At 35.3% G+C, this 15,915-nt stretch overlaps 1 long non-coding RNA gene and 1 pseudogene across 1 annotated transcript; one reads left to right on the top strand and one right to left on the bottom strand.

Moving 5' to 3' along the window:
* The first annotated feature begins 4,875 nt into the window (after positions 1-4,875).
* Positions 4,876-12,491, top strand: LOC147581726 (uncharacterized). The gene is made up of 3 exons (XR_015249737.1): positions 4,876-5,054; positions 6,843-6,890; positions 12,086-12,491. It is a non-coding gene; the product is annotated as an uncharacterized LOC147581726 (long non-coding RNA).
* Positions 12,492-14,025: 1,534 nt separating this feature from the next.
* On the bottom strand, positions 14,026-14,346 carry LOC147581725 (cytochrome c oxidase subunit 6C pseudogene; annotated as a pseudogene).
* Positions 14,347-15,915: the final 1,569 nt, after the last annotated feature.

The following is a 15,915-nucleotide window of genomic DNA, read 5'->3' as shown; positions in this document are numbered from 1 at the left end:
CCCCGGAAATAATGATTTAAAATGTGAGGTTGGCAATGGTTATTTCAAGGCTCAGAATAAACCATTTTCAAAACATTGGCTGATACTCTTAACAACTGTCAAAATAGACTAAAAAACGCAAGAGAAATTGAACCCACAACTTCAGATCCTTTCCTTTTGTAAGTATAGTTTCTTTTTCTATCAGTAGGAAGACAGGCTAACACAGCCAATGGAGTTCTTTTAATTAAATAAACAGACGTTTCTTATTTATTCTAACAAGCTGAAATAGTGTATGAGATTTCAAAAAAAAAAAAAAATCATTCAGCAGTTCAGTCTTGTCTCCCTTTTTTGTGAGATTGAAAAAGAACCAAAGAAACATTTGAATTTGGTATAAAGGGGACTAAGGATATTTATCATGAACAGTTTAATATTAGTCTTCTGAGACCAGAGCTACTCTTCTGAGTTCAGCAGAAATACACAATTTGATAAATATTGAATTATGCTTTAAGGCAATTCTCATACTTTAATATAATCTGTTTTTTAAAAATTTCTTTCTTTCTCCTTTGAAATAAAAGTCCACCACCAAATACAATTTAAAAAAAATACATTGAATTGCTTTTCATCTCAGTTTAGGGAAGAGCCTTTAGCTCACTTTTATACCATAGCAATTTTTAGCAATTTTTCTCCTGAATGAGAGGAAAAGAAGCTTGAACGTTTCCGGATAAATGTAGTAAAAAAAACCAGGATCCCTGTAAAGTGATGTGGTCATGTCAGATATATTGCATATATTGCCGTCAAGTTAAGATGATGCATTTAAAAACATTAAATTAGATTATGGTAACTATTTGGAAATTTGATTTTTCACCTTATGAAATTTTGTGTAAACTGGAGAATATTTAAACATTTGAAACCATTGATCCAATTTTTCTACATCTTGCACATAAGGATCACCTGGTTGGGAGAGAGGTGGAGGGTAGAGAGGGTTGACTGTAAAAATATCGATGCCCGGTTCCCACCCCTGAGACTAGCTCCCTAGCTGATTATAATCTGCCATCAAAGTTAAGAACCATTGTCCTAAGATAATAATTGTGGCAAGTAACCATCAAACTTGAAGTCCAAAATGCATTTCAGTTTAGGTTAGGTTGCCAGATAAAATAGAGGATGCTTAGTTATATTTGAATTTCAGATAAACAATAAATATATTTTTAGTATTGGAATATAAATATGTCCTGAATATTACATAAGACCCTGCATTTTTATTTGCTAAATCCAGTAACCCTAATTTTTCTTTGCTTAAAACTTATCTGGAACAAAGTCGTTTATCTACCAATGGAGTTCTTTAGAAACAGATTTCTCTGGGACAAACTACAATAACAACAAAACTGGGTAAACATGTTAGATGCTCTCCTGTTCTGGGCTCTTAAATCAGTTCATCTCCTCTCTATACTTTCAGTTTTCCTTCCATTGTCTCTTGCCTCTAACGACACCAATTATTTTTGGGTTCCCCAGACCCTAGTCCAACATGGGTTAGGGGTAACCCCAAACAAAACACTCAATTGTGACACCATCTACCTGGAAACACCATCCGATTCCACTGGTTAAGGGTTCTGCTCTACAAGACCGTGCCCCACTCCCCACTCCCCACTCCAGATGCCAGTGACAAGTAGGTCCCAGGCTGTTGTCTGTGCTTGTGGCCTATAAGCTACAGATTGGAGGTTCTGACAACCTCCTCCTTAGGTCCTTTTAATTTGCTAGAGTGGCTCACAGAACTAGGGGAAACAGTTTGCCTGTGTATTAAAAGGTTCGATAAAGGATATGAATCAGCAGCCAGATGAGATGCATAGAGCAGAGTATGGGTGAGGGACACGAGCTTCTATGCCTTCTCTTAGCTCCCTTATTCCTCTTCCCAAACACAACCCCCTCCAACTCCTAAAGGTAACCAGAATGGTGACTTTTAAAATAGTCACTTTTTGGAGTGCCTGGGTGGCTTAGTCAGTTGAACGTCTGATTCTTGGTTTCAGCTCAGGTCATGATTTCACAGTTTGTGGGTTCAAGCCCTGCATTGGGCTCTGTGATGACAGTGCAGAACCTGTTTGGGATTCTCTCTCTTCCCCTCTCCCCCCACCCCCGCTCACACGCATGTGCTCTATCTCTAAAAACTAAAATAAATTTTTAAAAATGAATAAAATAATCACTTTTCTATTTTTCCCCTTAGTTTCCCCACCCAAATATGTATCCATAAACATTATAATTTGTTTATGTTTGAACTTTAAATGGAATCATGTAGCATAAAGATTTTATGTCTAGATTCTTTTACTGAATTTTTTGTTGTTGTGACTCATTAGTGTTGATCCATGTAGCAGTAGTTTATTTATTTTCATTGTTCTATATATTCCATTACTTGAAAATATCACAGTTTGGGGAGCCTGGGTGGCTCAGCCGTCAGTCAAGCATCCGACTTTGGCTCAGGTCATTATCTTGCAGTTTGTGAGTTCGAGACCCAGGGTCGGGCTCTGTGCTGACAGCTCAGAGCCTGGAGCCTGCTTCAGATTCTGTGTCTCCCCCTCTCTCTGCCCCTCCCATGCTCATGCTATGTCTCTCTCTGTCTCTCAATAATAAATAAACGTTAAAAAAAAATTGAAAATACCACAATTTATTTATTCTTCTGCTAATGGACATTTGTGTCTCTCTGTTTTAGGGAATAATGCCTCTATGAACATTCTCACACATTTCTCCAGGCACATGAGGGTCAACATTCCTCTGTGGTATATACCTGGGAGTGGCATTACTGCATCATTTGCATATGTACATCTTTATTTTGACATAATTTGGAACTGTTAGAAATGTTGCAAAAATGGTACAGAGTTCCCATATGCCATTCACTAAGAGTCCCCTAATTATAACATTTTACATAATCATAGTACAATTATCAAAAAGAGGGTATTATTTATGCAATAAAATTTATGCAATAAAACTAACCACACACCTTATTTGAATTTTGCCAGTTTTCTGACTTCCAACATTTCTGTACCCTTATGTTTTAGATGTGTCTCTGGTCAGCATATAGTTTGATTTTTAAAAACCCAGTCTCACAATTTTTTAAGTTGAAGTATTTAATCCATTTATATTAAATGTAATTGCTAATAGATAAGGGCTTCTCTGTGTAAATCATTTTAACCTACCATTTTATTTTATTTTGTGCTTTGCATTTGTTTCTTCTATTTTTTTTTCTCTATGTTTCTGTCTTCTTTTGGGTCGATTTAGTTATTTTGATCACTCCAGTTTCCCCCATTTCTTTTAGTTTTTGACATAGAAATTACAATACGAATACTTATTGAAGCCTAAAGTTGATATATTTATCTACAAGGACCTACCACACTTTTAAGTCCATTTACTTCTTGTCCCCAAATAACATTTAATTATTTTCATAGATTTTAAATCTAAGTTGTTTTTCATGCCACTAGACATTATCATTTTGTTTGAAACATGCAACATTTGTTCACATTCACTCATACCATTTAGCCCTTCCTCTGCCCTTTGTTTCCTTTTGCCTATCAGACTCTTCCTTTCAAATCACTTTTCCCTTCAATCCAAATTTTATCTTTCATAATTTCTTTTTTGGGATTTTGCAGTGGTAATACACTCTCTCCATTTTATTTTTGTTTTAAAATGTCTCTATTTTACCCTCAATTTTGGAAAGACGGTTTTACTGGATATAGAATTTTAGATTAGCAGTAATTTCCTTTCAGCATATTAAAGATATTTCACTATCTACTGACTTTCATTATTTTCTGTCAATCTAACTGAGTATCTTTTGAGTATGTCTTTTTTTTTTTCTTCTGGCTTCTTTTAAAATAATCTTAAGATTTTGCTTTCTGCTATTACACTATGGTTCCAGGTGGAGGTTTATTTTGAATGTTTTGGGTACTTCTGGAAAATTGTCATCCACTTTCTGTGCCACATCTCTTTTTCTCTCCTCTTTAAATGGAACCGTTTTTAGACATGTGGTAGACTTTTTTACTCTAAGCCCCATGTTACATAAACTCCTGTTCATAACTAGCACCTCTTTGTATCTCTGCATTCAGATAATCTCCTCTTCCCTATCTTCAAGCGCACTAATTCTTTATTCAAATATTTCTTAATATGTTGCTAAATCTCCAATTGAGTTTTTATCTTAATTATTTTTTTATCTCTAGAAGTTCTGTTTAGTTTTCTTGCAAATATGCTAGCCTATATTTTATAGTTTCCTATCCTTTGAAGATATTTTAAACTTGTTTTTCATTTTTTAAAACGTAGTGAGCATAGTAATTATATGATCTGTCCCTGAAAAAGTCAAATTCAACGTACTTTTTTGTTTCTGTAGTTTGTGGTTTCTGCTGATTTTCATTCTTGAGGATTTCCCCAGGGTACTCTGTTACTTTTGACTGTAAGCTGCTTTTTGTTCTCCTTTGGAAAATTATTTTTGAGGATTCCCACTGGCCTAAAGTAAAGATATCTTTGCCTCTGTCTGATACATAGGTACACTATCAGTTCAGAAACAGCTTAAATTCATGGCTTAAGGGGTTCGGAACCATCTCAGTGACGTGAATATGGTATGCAAGCTCCTGAAGCATCCATCTATTTAAAACTTTCTCAGGGATGGTTTTTATTTCCCTTCCCTGCTCTGCTCAGAGCTAAGGAAGCCTTCCTGCAGAAATGGGGGTAGGTTAACCTTTGGCTCATCCTTAGACTGAGGGAATATGGTTTGAGTATCTTAGCTTTATTCTGGAAGAGTTTCCTTTTAGATCTTCACCTTGGGTAAACCCTGGGCTTTGATTTCTGTTGTCCACCCTCCGCAAGTCCACTTAAAGTGAAAGTTTGCCTAGTTTCGCAAACGCTCTAGTGCAAAAGCAACTGAAGTGCTCTGCTAACATCTCTAGGATTCCTTCTCTATTTAGATTTTGGCCTGGAAATTCCTTACTGTCTCATCAGATCCTTGTTGCTTTTAAAAACTTGCTTTTTGTGCTATTTTAAGTTGTTCTTCCCTCCAGCTGAGAGGGTTGGCCTGAATAATGTAATCTGTCATGATGGAAAAGGTAGGTTTTATTTTACAATTTAAAAAATTATTTTCAACCTGTGTTTCTGTCCCCTTCCTCATATTTAATGTGTGTGCATGTGTGTGTGTGTGTGTGTGTGTGTGTTTTAATTCGAAATTGCCAGGACATTTTTGTAGTACTTTTCTTCCAATGACACAACTCTTGGTCCATGTATACCTCTATTAGTTTTTATTTCATAGTTCTTTGATTTCTGTTTTTATCTTTATTTGCTTTCTTATCATTAAAAAAAAATTCCAACTTATTGAGTTGAATATTTCATTTATTTTTAGGTTTTCTTTTTCAAATAATGAAAAGATTTAAATTATAAATTTGTTTTTGAGTTCAATTTTGGATGTATCCCATTCTATTATTTCACATGCTCTTTTTCTGAAGGCCTATAGTTTTTGTTTCCTTTTTCCCTTTTATTTGATCATTTATTATTGATTTTGATTGTATTTTATTATTTTTAGAGAATGTGGTCTGTTTAATTTCAGATTTTCAAAAAATTTACCGAGATTTAAAAAATTAATAAGATTTAATGGCCTAATATATTTATCAATCATATATATATTTTTAAATTTATTTAATGTTTATTAATTTTTGAGAGAGAGACAGAGACAGAGCGCAAAAAGGGAAGAGGCAGAGAAAGAGGGAGACACAGAATCTGAAGCAGGCTCCAGGCTTTGAGCTGTCAGCACAGAGCCTTATGTGGGGCTCAAACTCACGAACTGTAAGATCATGACCTGAGCTAAAGTCGGACCCTCAACTGACCGAGCCACCCAGGCAACCCTCAATTTTATATATTTTGCAGATGCTAGTCAAAAAAAAAAAAAAAAAAGAATATGTAGGGTCTAACATTCAAGATATACATAAACATAGATATCAATCTTTAAAATTATAGTGATACCAGAGACATTTTCTTCCTACTTGAGTTATTCGGCCATTCATTCAAATGACATAGATATAAAATAGGAATCTTTCTTAGGGGTAACATGTTTAAACCTACTCTCTTTTAAATTTGAAGGCATTTTCCTTTACATTACTTTAGAATGCTTAATATTTTGACTAATGTACTTGAAAGAGTAAAGCGTGTGGTTATTGTATGTAAACCGATTACTTTCTCACACTCTCTAATGTAATTTCCTGTACCACTTTCAACACTGAATACATCAACTCTGTGGTCTTTCTGTGTCTTTTTGTGGTCTTTCTGTGTCTTTTTGTCTCTCCAGTAAGCAACATCACAACTGTGCTTCTTCTTAATGCTTTGGACTGTTACTGTGTCATTTTTTCCCCTAATTAACCATATATATAGGGACAAATGGGCAAGAATATAATTTGTATGTAGTATTTTGACTTTAGAAAGTCTCTCTTTCTCTTTTTATTTTTTTAATCATTATAAGATTTTTTTTTTTTTTTGCAAAATGGCTCCTCACAGAAATTTTAAAAACAGCATCTGCAATATAAAGCAGAAAAAGAAGGTGCATATAATTCCATCACTCCAAGGCAACCACTGTTAGTCCTGCTTGTTTCCTTCTATTTTTTCCAGAACTGTTTTTACATGATTCAGATAAATTTTGTATTGACTTTTCCATTATATCATGTATATTTTTCATTATTAAAATCTATCCATCAGAATTGTTTAAATGCCTTGATAACATTCCATTATTTACTTAATATTCCTTTAATGTTATAATTTTCAATATCTTTGTATTAACAATGTTTAGATGGATTTCTTTTCTTTTTTTCTTTGTTTTTCTTAACTAATACTGTTGGACCTCTATCTTTCAGATGCATTCGAAGCACCTGAAGAGCCCCATGCCCAGAGTTTCTGATTCAGTAAGTCTGGGGTGGGGCCAAAGAACTTGCTTTTGTAACAACTTTAGGTGATGCTGATTGTCCAGTGACATTTTGAGTCACTGGAATAGCTGTAATTAACAGAATGTATACAGATTGATTTCAATAAATTTCTAAAAACAGTGCTTCTTCCTTCCACAGTAAGTTATATCTTTGATATTGCAGAGGAAAAAATAGTAACACTTAACTTGATTAGAAAAAGAAATACTGATGTGTATTAAAAGGCCTCTAAAATCTTTACTCACAGGCTTTTGCTAACGTATTTGTGCTTGCTGTGGAATCTTACTGGAACACTTATCCATTTGACCCTGGAGCTACATCACTATACAGCTGGTCTCTTTTTTTCTTTTCTTTCTTTTTTTTTTTTTTTTTTTTTTTTTTTTTTTTTTTTTTTTTTTAGTCACCTGCTCTCATTTAATTCATTTCCTTTGGTGTTTTCCTTCCTGTGGGAAGTCTCTGACATCTGTCCCACATACTTCTTTATGAATACAAAGGCTCATCTTTTATCTTATTTTTAACTTTTATGAGTCAGTTACTCTTACCCTTTTTATAGTTACGACCTTTTCATTCCTTATGTTTTAAAAAGACATTCTACACTGTAATTCTTGTGGTTGCTTTTTTCAAAAACAATCTTATTTTTTAACACCTTTAATTATCTTCTGTTGACTTTTATATTTAGGTCTGAGCCTAATGTCAAATACTAGCAGCACAAGGGCTTCTTACTTCATTGGCACCATCATGTGGCGAAACTGTGTATCACAGTGGAAAACCTGCCACATTATATAGAGATAACACTGGAACTGGAGAGCCCATAATAAGGTGGGGGATCTGAAACAATCCTATTACTTTAGTTAATGCACAGCAAAATGAGAGCTAATAAACACCAATGATTAATTATGAGGACACTGCAGTCGAAGAACTCAAACCCTGGCTTTCCCATTTATTATGATATGGCAATGGTTAATCTCCTTGAGTCTCCATTTCCTCATAAATATCGGGCTACGAGTAGCATCTATCTCACAGGAATGTCATGAGGAACAATTACTAATATGACAATAGCACAATGGCCATCAAATAGCTCAATAATATCAGTTGTGATTAGCTGTTAACAAACCATCACATTCAATTTTTTCTTTATGTTCAATATAGAATAGAAAGAGCACCAAAGAAGAAGACTTCCTCTGAGATTTTAGAGAATTATGCTAAAATGGTAGAATTATTTTCAGAATGATCGGAAGTAGCATGAAGTTAAAAACTGCAAAAGGTAGATATTGAAAGAACATTTAAACAAAAAATGTCTTTTCAGAAAAAAGGAAGGAAACTTCTGGTAAGGTCTTCTAAATTCTTCTTACAAAGTGAAATTTGAAAGTTATCTGGTTGAATTAACCATAACTGACCGTCAAAATAAGTAATTATTGGTGGGGGGAGATAACTTAAAATTCTTTTCAAGGGTAGAAGAAAAAACCTTTTAATATGAAACATAATTTATAGTCCTATATCCTTTTAAAGGTTATTTTTTTTTAAATGTCTATTTATTTTGAGAAAGAGCATGAGCTGGGTAGGGACAGAGAGAGAGAGAGAGAATCCCAAGTGGGTTCCCTGGAGCCTGATGTAGGGCTTGATCCCACAAACCGCAAGATCATGATCTGAGCTGAAATCAAGAGTCAGATGCCTAACTAATTGAGCTACCCAGGTGTCCCCAAAATGTATGCTCTTATAAGTCCTTAAAAGAGATACACTTAGGATGAAATCTGGATGCTGGAAATTTTTCTATTTGAAAATGAATTTTAATTATTTCATTAGCAAAACTGGATGAAAAGTTATTTAAGATCAATGAGAATAAAGCATGTGGGATATTTGCCATGCCCTCACCCCTACCCTTTTAAAACCATGCACACCATTAGATAGAATGGGTAATCTTGCCAGGACCAGAATCTTACATTCAGTTTCCAAAGTGTAGTTTCCCCAGATAGTTAGCATGGTTCAAAGAATTTTCGTTATGCCATTATGCAAATGCAGTCTATGTTCATTATCTTTCTACTTATTAAATTCATCAAAAGCTGTCCAGGAACAGATTTTCTGTTTTGTCAACTACACCCACAGTCTTGTTCCCAGATTTTTCATCAGTATTTTCAGACTGTGAGGGAAAGAAAGCAAGAAATGGGAATGATTTCATGAATTTTAAATATGCTGTAACTCTTGTTTCAGTGCAATACTCAAGTATATAACAGCCGTCTGTAGTTGCTCACAGCATACCCCAATCTCAGGGCACTGCCAGGTTAGCACAGTTGGTTAGAATGTGGCACTAATACATCCATAATCAATTCCTACATGATTCAGTTGGCTGTGGAGAGAAGAAAAACGTCTTTAGTGTCAACATGAACTTCTATGGCTAGCAGTTTAGAAAGTCTATGCCTTTGATTACTGAGATTTGGGGATTTTCCAGAAATTTAGTATTGACTTCTATTTTAATTTTACTGTGGTCAGAGAACATACTTTGCACAATTTCAATCCTTACAAATTAATTGAGGCTGTTCTAAGGCCAAGAATATGATCTTTCTTGGTGTATGCTCTGGGTGCACAAATAGGAGATATATATAGGAGATCTATCTCTCTATGTATCTATCTGTCTGTCTGTCTATATATACACATACATATCCATTTAGGCAATGTTTCACAGTAGTACAGTTTTCATGTATCTTTCATTAAATTTATTTCTAGATATTTATAATGCTATTTTAAATGTTATATTTATTTTTAAATTTTTAAAATAATTTTTTGAAGTTTATTTATTAATTTTGAGAGAGCGAGAGAGCAGGGAGAGAATGAGAGAGAAGGAGAGAGAATCTCAAGCACTGCCCACACAGAGCCCGATACGGGGCTCAGACTCACAAACCATGAGGTCATGACCTGAGCCGAAATCAAGAGTCGGACGCTTAACCTACTGAGCCACTCAGGCGCCCTTAAATGTTATATTTAAAAATTCATTTCCTAATTGGTGCTTGCTAATATGTAGAAATACCGATTCTTATATACTGATCTGTTATCCTGCGCTCGCTAACTTTAATTATTCGTTCCAGTAGATCTCCGAGATTTTCTACATGGACAGTAATTAATCTAAAGACAAGTAATTAATAGTTTTTAAAAATAACTTTTGGGGCACCTGGGTGGCTCAGTCAGTTAAGCATCTGACTTCAGCTCAGGTCATGATCTCCTGGTTTGTAAGTTCGAGCCCCACATTGGGCTCTGTGCTGACAGCTCAGAGCCTGAAGCCTGTTTCAGATTCTGTGTTTTCCTCTCTCTCTGACCCTCCCCTGCTCATGCTCATGCTCTGTCTCTCTCTCTCTCTAACATAAACATTAAAAGAATAATTTTCTATGCAGACCTCTGTGAATAGACAGTTTTATTCTTCCTTTCTAATCTTTCCATGTTTTATAATTTTAATTTATTTTTGCCTATTGCAGTATCTAAGAGGACATAAAGTTGAATAGAAGTAGTGAGAGCAGACATTCTCACCTTTTACCCAATCCTAGGATTGAATATTTCACCATTAAGCATGATAGTAGCTACAGGTCTTTCTTAGATGCTCTTTATAAAATTAAGTCAGTTCTCTTTCTAGTTTTGTGAATGTTTTCAGCATAAATTGGCAATAAATTGTGTCAAATGCTTCTTGTGTTTATTGAAATGATCATATGATTTTTTTCCTTTTTATTAATATGGCAAGCTACTTTGTTTGATTCATTAAATGTTGAGCAAATCTCGCAGTCTAGGAAAAACCCCAATTGGCCACTGTATTTTATCCCTTTTGCTGTGTTCAATGTGTTAGTATTTTATATAGGATTTTTGCAGTTTTATTTATGAGGGATATTGGTCTGTGATCTTTTTCTTCTAATGTCTTTGTCAGACATTTCTATCATGGTCATGCTGTCATTATAAAATCAGTGGGGTATTATTCTCTCCTCCTCTGTCTTCTCAAAGACTTTATATAAGATTGACAGTTTATATTCTTTAAATATTGATAGAATTCACCAGTGAAATCATCTGGGCCTGGAGTTTTCTTTGCAAAGTGTTCTTTAATTATGAATTCAAGTTCTGTAATAGATGTACAACTACTAAGATTTTTCTACTTCTTCTTTAGTCAGTTTTGGTTAAGTTTTGTTTTTCCAAGAATTTATCAATTTCTTCTAAGTTATCGAATTCTATTAAGCTAAATTTGTAATATTCTCCTTTGATGGTTTTAATTAGAATTTTCCAGCCTCATTACTATTGCTATTTGGGGCCAGAAAATTGCCGTGGGGAATTCTTCTGTGCATAGCGGCAGCCCTGGCTTCTATATATTATATGCTGGTAGCAGCCTCCCCCATTGTAAGAACCAAAAATGTCTCTAGGGGACAAAACATCTCCAGTTGAGAACCAGGGTTTTAATGTCTGTAGGATCTTTAGTGATCTTCCATTTTATTCAACTTTTTTTTTTTTTTTTTTTTTTTTTTTTTTTTTTATTTTGGGACAGAGAGAGACAGAGCATGAACGGGGGAGGGGCAGAGAGAGAGGGAGACACAGAATCGGAAGCAGGCTCCAGGCTCCGAGCCATCAGCCCAGAGCCCAACGCGGGGCTCGAACTCACGGACCGCGAGATCGTGACCTGGCCGAAGTCGGACGCTTAACCGACTGCGCCACCCAGGCGCCCGGATCTTCCATTTTAGATACTGGTAATTTGTCTCCATTTTTAAATTAGTTTTGTTAAGAGCTGTGTAGGGTGTACAAAAGCAGGCTTTGCCCCAAATTTGGCCTGTGGACCATTTCACTGACCTTGACTTAGAGCATTGATTAACTACTCTTTTTTCATAAAGTAATAAAAAAGGTATACATTTTTCCTCTAAGAATACTTTGTCTGTATCCCATACCTTTTGAAATGCTGTGTTGTGTTGATGGATATTAGCCAAATAATGGCTATGGAGAGTTATTTATCTATGGAGAGAACATATGAGCATTATTGTTATTCGAACAAAATTGCTTACAAATGGACTTTTGGTTCTGTGAGAGACAAGCAATGAAGAACAATTAATATAACGATATAATAAAATTTAGTCACATAAATTAAATACACTCTCCCAAGTAGTTGATAAATTGATATAAATTCCTACCATCTGGTGACAATAGCCTTCTTGCTCTTGCAGCTAGGAGAAGCCGCAGTCTGCACCACCCAGAACATCTATTAGGACAAGAAGAATATAATAATTTTACCACACCTTATCGAATATTGATTTGCTGCCACCTGCTGGGAGGCAGGAGTTTCCAGTGTCCTTAAAGGGCAAGAATGATGACCTTAGAAGCTGTAAAACTTTGCCTATCTCATAAAATGAAGCATAATATAAGAACTTTGGGGCCTGAAAGAAATCAATAATTTTATTTTTATTTTAGTCTATTTTAGAAATTAGTAATTTTGAATACATTAACTGTGTATAAAGAAAATATGATCTGTATATAAAAATGGGAGTGCACTCTTTTCCATCTAAGAGAAATTAGATGGTACATTTGCATTTACCATGAAATGATGTACAATAAAGTTCCTTAAAATGGTGAGTTCCTCAAGTACTGATTGTATATTTATGTAACAGCAATTAACCTCTTGACTGGTGCTAATGGAGAAACTTCAGAGCTGAAGAACCACTACTAAATGAAGATTAGTAAAAAAACAATACTAAATCTAATGATAACGATGCTTGTGATTGGCAGAAATATAGCCTATCAAAGATGTCCATACTCTGATTCCCAGCGCCCAGAGAGTGGAGCTGTGAGCCCGGAGAGCGGAACCAAACAAGAACCACCGATCAGTGCTTGGCTTGAAACTTAATGGGGACTGCCTGATTGGTCTTTGAAATTATTTGGGACTGGTGACTCCTTTTTTTCTTCATTTTCTCCCTTTTTGATTGGGAATGGCTTCAACTGCTCTCCTGAGCCTCCTCTTCCATTGCATTTTGAGAGCAGACATCTGGTTTTCTAGTTTCACAGGTCTATAGATGGAAAGGGATTTTGCCAGGGATGGGATTATACTTAGAGCCTCACCTATACATAATTTAGATGTGGTTTGGGATTTTTGAAATTCAGATGAAATGCTGCAATGTGTTGAGAATTTGGGGAGACTTAGGGAGGGGGTGAATAGATTTTGCATGTGAACAGACCTGAATCTTTGGGGATCAGAGGATGGCCTGTGGGAGGAAGAATGCCTCTCCCATAGATGTTCACACCCTGATTACCAGAGTCTGTGAATATTACAAGGATAAAAGGATTTTTGCAGATGTGATTAAGGTTAAGAACCCTGAGATGGAAAGATTATCCTGGATTACCTGGATGGGTCTGATTTAATCACAAGATCCTTAAAAGTAGAGACTTTTTGACCAATGTTAATGACTTTGAAGACAGAAAGGGACCACAAGCCAAGGAATGTAAGCGGCCTCTAGAATCAGGAAAAGGCAATGCAACAGATCTTTCCTTAGAGAGGATTCTCTCCAGAAAGGAATGCAGTTAAGCTGATATCTTGATTTTACCCCAGTGAGACTTGTGTTGGACTTCAGATTTACAGAACTGTAAGAAAATAAATCTGCCTTTTTTTAAACCACTAAATTCATGGTAATTTCTTATCACAGCAAGAGAAAAGGAATATGAACAGCTAGGGGTTACTATGTTCTGCTTCCTGGGTAACTCTCTCTAAAAAGGAAGCTAAAACACCTCTGAAAGCATATTACATAATCTGGCCTTGGCTACCTCTCTGACCTCATCTCCCACAACTCCTCCTGTTTTTTATCATTCATTCACTCTGTTCTCCTTACTATTCTTGAAACATGCTAAGCCCGCTGCCCTTTCTCAAACCCCACTTTCCTTAGCTCCGTGTAACCCACTCCTTCACTTCCTTCAGGTCTCTGCTCCAATGTCATCTTCTCAGTGAGGTCTTCATTGTTGACCCTATATAAGCAGTATGTGCCCCACCCTTACCTGGTATCCCCAAATCTCTGACCCTAGTTTATTATTCTACATAGCCCTTATCATTTGATACATATTTGCTTGTTTACTGTTTGTTTTTGTTTTTCTGTCCACAGTATTTGTTAGTTGTTTATCAAGAGAAACTATTCCATAACCCAATATTCAGGAACACACGTCAGTGACAAACTTCCACAGAACTCAACCCAAAGAAATTCTTTACATTCCCAAATCACTTTGCACTCAGAAAGATACCAGCCCTCCTCATCTCCTCAAAATCTTTCATGTAATCCTAATTTCTGTAGAAATCTGCATATGCCTTCTTTCTTGGTTTGGCCACAGCAAACTTACAGAAAGCTGCAACCCCCAGGGATACAACAAATGCTTCAACAATATGAAACTGCAGACACTTGGACACAAGGCCTTGCACCTGAGGTTTTGTCAAAGCACTGGAAGTCATGGCAGCTCTTCTCCTCAACACTAACCTCAAACTCAATGTTCTTTCTCGCTCCCCAAATGTACGCTTTATGTGGCAGGAGCTTTATCTATACATTATTGATGGCAGCTTTCTCTCTAGAACTTAGTAGAGTACATGGGCACATAGCAGTAAAGAAATATTTGTAGGAATAAGCAAACATTTTAAAAACTATCAATAGATTACAAGAATTCACCAATATTGTTAAAATTCTAATGCAATATACACAACATAGAGCAGGGATCTTTGGATGATATACATGAACATTACTTTGGTAAATATGCCTCAATGGATTCAATATCACACCCTTGAGAATGAGGTCATTTCCCAAGTGATTTCCTATAGTTCTTAAGACATGGCATACCATTTCTTAAGGTCAGATTGTAAGAAAATTAGTATATAAATGAGTTCTGTATTTTCCTATAAATAAGCATTACCAGCATATTTTAAAAAAAAAAAGTTCGTAAAAAAAGTAAAAGCTAGTAATTGCTAGCTACAATTTCTTCCCTAATTTTTAATTTTAATATTTTTTAATATTTTTTTTTTTTGAGAGAGAGAGAGCATGTACAAGCGGGGGAGGGCAGAGAGAAAGAGAGGATCCTAAGTGGGGTCATTGACAGCAGTTAGCCCTGCACAGAGCTTGAACTCATGAACCAAACTGTGAGATCATGACCTGAACCAAAGTCGAAGTTGGATGCTCAACTGACAGCTATTCAGGCGCCCCATCCGCACAATTATTAATTTAAAAAAATTTCAAACCTATAGAAAAGTTTAAAGAGCACTTGTATACTACTCAGCTAGAACCACAATTAACACAGTGCCAGGTTTTCTCTTTACATATACACTTTTTTTTTTTTTTTTTTTTTTTGGCCTGGATTATGTGAAAGAAGTTCCCAGACAGATTTCATGATGTCCTTCCTAAATACTTGAGCACGTGTCTCCTAAGAATAAAAGCATTATTGTAATAACACAATTTATCATACCTGAGAAATTTAAGTCAACAATAGATCTACTTTGCTTCCATGTTCAAATTTTCTCAATTGTCCACAAAATTCCTCTAAAACTTAAAAAAAAAAAATTATAATCCTATACAGTTCAGTTGCCCTAAATGCAGATCAGTCCTTTTTTAAAAATTTCTTCTGTCCTTTGACCTTACTGAAAAGTCCAAATAAATCACACTGAATTTATCTGAGTGCTCCTCACAGATTCAGGCTAACATTTTTCGCAAGAATGCTAGAAATTTAAATAACCTCACAGCAATAGGTTTGTGCTGATTCTAAGCGTTTTTTCCACAAAGCATCTATTAACGTTTTGCAAAGGACGAATGTTCAAAGAACAGTTTAGGAAACACCTGGATAAGGAAAGAAAAGAAAAGAAAAAAGAAAAGAGAGGAAGGGATGGAGGGAGGAAGGGAGAAGGAAGAAAGAAATGAACTAAAGTGTTTAAGTTTGTAGAATAACAACCAGGTAAGGATTAAAAATCATTTTTAAATTAACAAAGTCCTCATTTCCTTAGGTAAAGCAAACAGAGCTTTCATTAAATTTAACACTAATC

This window comes from Puma concolor, chromosome B1, assembly GCF_028749965.1.
Source record: "Puma concolor isolate L17-30 chromosome B1, mPumCon1.1.hap2, whole genome shotgun sequence".
Classification (NCBI taxonomy): Eukaryota; Metazoa; Chordata; class Mammalia; order Carnivora; family Felidae; genus Puma; species Puma concolor.
The sequence above is the reverse complement of the archived record's forward strand: the minus strand, read 5'-3'. Positions and strand labels throughout refer to the sequence as shown.